At 30.1% G+C, this 6,511-nt stretch overlaps 1 long non-coding RNA gene across 1 annotated transcript; it reads left to right on the forward strand.

The window, feature by feature from the left end:
• Positions 1–5,524: 5,524 nt before the first annotated feature.
• Positions 5,525–6,013, forward strand: LOC123193967. Its single transcript, XR_006497179.1, has 2 exons — positions 5,525–5,623; positions 5,708–6,013. It is a non-coding gene; the product is annotated as an uncharacterized LOC123193967 (long non-coding RNA).
• Positions 6,014–6,511: the final 498 nt, after the last annotated feature.

A 6,511-nucleotide genomic window follows, 5' to 3' on the forward strand; every position in this document is an offset into this window, starting at 1 on the left:
GCATTTTATTTAAAACGTTCTTACAATATTTAATATCAAAATACCCCCATATTTTTTAACATTTCATGTAGCCCTCATACTTATCTAATATTTCATTTAATACCCTTGTATGTTTCCTATTATCAAAATACATATATTCATTCTAAACATGTTATTTAAATCTTTCATATACTATATAATATCAAAATACCTCCATGTTTTTCTTAACAGTTCATTTAACCCCCATAATTATCTAACATTTCATTTAACACCATTTTATATTGTCTTGTATTAAAATACATCTATCTATTCTTAACCTATTATTTAAATCCCTCATGTATTATATAATATCAAAATACCCCATATATTTTTTAAATATTTAATTTTAACCCCTATAATTACCTAATATTGCATTTAATACCCTTGTATGTTGTCTCATATCAAAATACATCTATCTATTCCTAAAATTTCATTTATAATGCTCTTATAATATTTAATATCAAAATGCCCCTCATATTTTTATAACATTTCATTTGATCCCCCATAATTATCTAAGACTTCATTTAACACCCTTGTATGTTGTCTTGTATCAAAATATACCTATCTATTCTTAACATGTTATTTAAATCCTTTATATATTGTATAATATCAAAATACCCCCCATATTTCTCTAACATTACATTTAACCCCTATATTATTATCTAATATTCAAGTACCCCTTTACATGACATATAAATTAGATTTAACAAATAAAATTAAGTTTTTAGGTTAAGATTCGTATAAATACCTTTTTTTCACGAATAGCCTTTTTTCGATTCGAATTTAGAAATACCAACTTTTTCCTTTCGAATGAACCCATACTAATTAACATCGAGTAAAAATGAAAATGAGAGTGAGTGTTTGAGTGATATGAGAAGTGTTTATAACAAGAGTGAGTAAGAGGGTTTATATAGATGTGGTGAAGGGTAATTTTGATATTTTAAAAAAAGTTTTTGGCATTTTTGCTTAGGAATATGGAAATTAGGCATTTTTGCTTAAGAATAGGAAAATTGTGCATTTTTGCTTAATGGAGCAGTAAAAAGGCCATTTAATATAATTTCCCAAATATAAACAAGGAATAAGAGAGAGAAGAAAATATATAATAGTAAATATATGGCTTAGTAAAGAGGCTGAAGGATGTACTCCCACTCAAAGTTTATTATATTTTTTAATCGGTATCTCTTAATTATTAAAAATTTAAATACTTAGTCACGGAGGGTTAAAATTAACAATACCAGTTAATTTTATCTATTTTCTCATTTAGATTTAAAAAACTAACAATTTTTCTTAAGATTAAATTTTTAAATATTACATTTTGTTCTCTAAGATTTTTTTTCTTTTCTCCCTCCCATTTTTCTAGTGTTGTCATGGGTTAGTTCTCTCTCCCTCTCCTTTTGTTCCTCTTTTTTGCTATCTTCTCCTCATCATTGTCACCGAACGAAGATGTCATCTTCATCTTCTTCTAGTGACGAAGACTTCTAGTGACAAAGACAAATCATCTTCGCCTATCTTTGTCACTAGAAGAAGATGAAGACATTATTTTGTCATTGAACATCTTCATCTAGTGACGAAGATGAAGAGAAGACACTGATAAAAGGGAACAAAAAGGGAGGGAGAAAGAACTGGCTGGTGACGGCATTGGAAAAAAAAGGGGAGAAAGAACTGGCTGGTGACGGCATTGGAAAAAAAAGGGGAGAAAGAACTGGCTGGTGACGACATTGGAAAAAAAAGGGGAGAAAAAAGCCCATAGGAGAGAAAATGTAATATTTTAAAGTTTAATCCTAGAGGAAAATTGATAGTTTTCTAAAGCTATAGCAGAAATGGATAACATTTTATTATTTTTAATATTAAATATGATTTTACCTCTAAAGCTTAACTAGTGTCTTTAATTTTAACCGCCTACGAGTAGACATTTTGATTTCAATAGTTAACGGATATCAATTTGGGAATGCAATCAATTTTGGATGAGAATAAGCCCTTTGGCCTAGTAAAATGCAGATGAGCTAAACAAAGTATTGGTGAGATTATAATTCTCTAAACGAAGACTAATATTTGCTTTGTAAAAGAGATATTCCCTCATTTTAAAGTACATTAAGGTTCTCACATAAGGTTTGGAAGTTGGAAAAAGCTCTTTTTTTTTTTGTCACAAAATTATTATATATTATAAGTTTTGTGAATTTCTAAGTTTTGTGTGAGTTTCCCAAAATTAAAGCCCTTGTTTACACATTGCTAATGTGCTCATTGCATATTTGCCTAGAGGTGTTAATAGGTTATATCATATCAACCTTGGCTTGGCCTGTTATGCCTATAGGTCATATCAGGTTAAACCCACAATTTATCAAAGGCCTTCCACATGGCTTGCACTTTAAAAAGGTTGTGTCATTCCAAGCCCTTAACAATCAAATTCTTGAATTCTTCAAATATATTCTCTGAAACCAAGGATAGTACCTTAAAATTTGTATTGATAATTTTTTACTTATGGTGGAAGAATATCGTGGTTACATGATAGAAAAATATCAAAGATAATACAAATCAATTCATTCATATAATATACAAATATAAGTTTGATTTATATAATGTTTACTTATCTTTAACAAACAAATTCTTTGAATTCTTCAAATATATCCTTTGTCATCAAACTCTGTAATTTGAATTCAGTTGTAACCTAATCTTACATACACGTGATTACTTTGACCTTATTAAGGTGTAAGTTCACTTGTCTATTGTCCAACATACATCTAATCACACTAAAAGCTAGTTCTAATGCTACAGTAGACATTAAAGACATTAGTAGATCTTGTATCATGGCAAAAAGTATAGGATGATTGATTTGATATGCTTTCCAGCATGCTAAAATATCGAATGCATCACCATCTCAATTCATAATTTCTAGAAAATAATCAATAGTAATATAATTAATTATAAAATTGACTATAATTTGGGCTTTAACCTACTTGTTGCTTATCTTTGTGCAAGATATACTATCTTGCAAAATCAGGTGTGCAAGTTGAATCACCTGATCTTACCTTTGGTTCAAGAGTATGTGATGTCCTTCCATATTTATTTTCATGAATTTTATATATTTCAACTAAAAATCTTGAATATCTTTTATTCCATGAATGTCATGTTCTAACAAATTTTCACATACAACATCTAAATAATTTTGTACTCCTAACAATTTGGCCTTAGGATCTAAAATGGTGGCTACAACAAAAAGTAAAAATGCATCCTTCCTATATTCAAAAAATTTTTCCTCTGTTTGTGTAAAAATATCTTGAAAAACACTGTAATACCTATATTCTTCATCGAGTGCATAATACATCTCATAGGTTTCCAACCCTATTGATTTCATGTATCTTACCACTTATGCACATTGCTGGTGGTGAATTAGATGTGAACCATTTCTCTTAACTTTCTCTAATTTTTGACCTGGATCTAACTTGGTCGGGGTCTTGTGTCGTTTTCCATATAATTGAGCACTCTTTCTAATTTTATATGGCTTGTTTTACTTATTAAAGTCTCTTACTCTTTCCTTTTGCTTCTTCATCCCCTTTATTATGCTTAATGGTCTTTTAACATACTACACATGTGTGTGCCTAAGACGCATTCCCATGTGCCTCTTTTTAAGCACGACATCCACTTTTAGAAAATCATACATGAACGTGTGTCTTATACCACACAGTTATATATGACTTTCTTCAAAATGAGTGCATGAATATTATAGAATTTTTTATGGAAGTTTTCATGGATAACTTTTCAGTTCACAACAACACATTTGATAATTGTTTGGTTAACTTCTCTAAAGTGCCATAAAGATGTGACGAGGTAAATCTCATGTTAAATTGGAAAAAATGTCACTTCATGGTTAGATAAAAATTTGTACTAGGACAATGGTATTTGAGCGTGAAATTAAGGTTAATAAAGCAAAGATAGAGGTCATAGAGAAGCTACCTCCACCAACAAACGTGAAGGGATCAAGAGCTTTCTTGGACATGCTAGATTCTACAAAAGATTCATTAAGGATTTCTCAAAAATAACAAAACCTCTATCAAATTTACTAGCAAAGGATACACTGTTTGATTTTAACTCTGACTGTGTTAATGCATTTTCCAGGTTGAAGGAAGCATTGGTTTCAACACCAATTATGCAACCACTCGACTGTAGCCTACCATTTAAAATCATGTGTGATGCAAGTGACCACGCAATAGGAGTGGTGTTTGGACAAAGATGAGATAAAAAACCTTATGTGATCTACTATGTGAACCACATACTTGACAAAACCCAAATCAATTATGCAACTACGAAGAAAGAATTATTGGCAGCAGTTTCATGTTTAACAAGTTCATTTCATACTTAATGGGATCTAAAGTCATCATCTATATGAACTATATAGCCATCAAGTATTTGCTCAATAAAAAGGATGAAAAGTCATGACTAATATGATGGATACTCCGTCTACAAAAATTTGACTTGGATTGATGTCTGAACATAAAAAAACTAACAAGAGATTGATAAAGGTGTAAATCATGTGGGATAGCTCATTTGGACATTTACGAAATTACATGACAAAGAAGGAGAAACAACAAATGGATGTGCTTCAATGGTAAATCAAAATTGCAAGTCAATCACCCATTAAGCACAATTAGTACGATATATTTCATCTTTTACATCCAAGTCAATGTTCTCAATTAATAACTATATTGTTGAGAATAAAAGATACTTTTTAATTAACGAGATGGTCAAAGTCATTGCATGTTTGTGTAATTGGATACATAGAGATAGAAAATTAGATAACCGATTTAATGATCCCATGTAACCACTCAAGCTATTCAAAGACACAAATTTAGAAGACAATGCGAGACCAATCGATGATGATACTTACTTTGTAATTTGTAACAATTTTAATTATTAAATCTTTTATTTTCAATTGGACATAGGGCTTGAGGTAGGTTTGGTCTAGACCTAGTTCGCTCAAATCTATAGTTAGAGTTTGTAAGAATGATTGGCTTTAGTGTGAGTACAAAAGGAATATAAAATATTGAAAACAAGATAGTTTTATCTTTTTAGTAACTGAATCATAAAAGTTAAACAGTTTTCATTAACAAAATTTGATGAAAGATGGAAAAGTGTGGTTTTAAACGTAACCTTGGATGATAAATAATGGCTCTGCCATCTCCTTTAGTAGATTGGAGAGAGTAAGGAGATAGTAGAGTAAAAGATAAGATGTAAAGGAATTTGTTGGTTATTTCTATTACAATGAGAATAGTCTTAGAAAGGTAAAATAATAAAAGTCATTAATAAATTTCTTTCCTTATAAATCTCATGAAATAACAAATTTGCTGAATTGAGTTGTTTTGCCTTTAATTGACAAATGTAAAATAATAAAAAGTTTTATATTAATAAATATCTCTCCTTATAAATCTCATGGAAATACTTTGTTACTCAATTTAGCTATTCTGCCTTTAATTACATGATAGCTACTGCATGTTAAGTATATGAATAGACTCTACTCTAAAACTATCCATGCAACAAATTCACCAAGAGAATATGGCTAAAGTTTCCTCTAAAACCGGATCCGTCATCCTTCTCATCTTCATTGTTTTCTGTTAGTCTTTCTAATATTGATTTGATTTAGATATTTTAATTACATGAATGGAGCTAATGCTATATCACTATTGATTAATTACAGGTTTAACAATTAATATGATGCTGCCAGTAGCAGAAGCAATAGGAGCTTGTAAAAGCGATGCAGATTGTGAAGACCCTTCGACAAGATGCAGGACCAAACTTCGTTGTTTCAAGGGCAGGTGTGGTTGCGGCAATGTTTATGCAACTGATAGGTTATCAACTTCAGCTTATTGTAAAACCAAAAGTGACTGTAAGAAAAATTAATGTTCGAACTCTTAAATGCATCGGAAGCTGCATCTATGTTGATGGCAAATGCTAGAAAAAGGTTTCTCTTCTTTTAATAAAATTTTATTTTGAGTTCAAGAAATATGAGTATTCATTGAAATTATTTTGTTAAAAAAGAACTGCATGGGACAAGGAGTCATTATTTAGAAATGATCAACAACTAGACAGCAAACAATGATCACAGTTTATTACTAAAGATTACTCAAGTAATGAAAGGTGTTTAAACCACTTAAATAATTTGTTGAATTTCCATGAAAAAAAGCATGCTCTAGCCTTGACTATTATTTGGAGAGAATTTCCATGACTAAACTCTCTAAATTTAGCAAACAATAAGTCGGATTTCGACTATACTATGTTAAGTCGTTCATTGATGCAATATATTTTGATAATAATACTCGAGATGAATCGTTTTATTAAGAGAGAAACAACAAAACTGTTTCTCTGCTCGATTAAAAGTGAACGGGTTTTGCCTTTCTCTTCATCACATTTCCAGCATAATCCAGTGGTCTTGAATTACACTTTTTATGTGTGTTTTTAAGTATATAGAAGTTGATTTATTTAAGTTTTAGTTGTAACAAAT

The sequence above is a fragment of the Mangifera indica genome, chromosome 13, assembly GCF_011075055.1.
Source record: "Mangifera indica cultivar Alphonso chromosome 13, CATAS_Mindica_2.1, whole genome shotgun sequence".
Classification (NCBI taxonomy): Eukaryota; Viridiplantae; Streptophyta; class Magnoliopsida; order Sapindales; family Anacardiaceae; genus Mangifera; species Mangifera indica.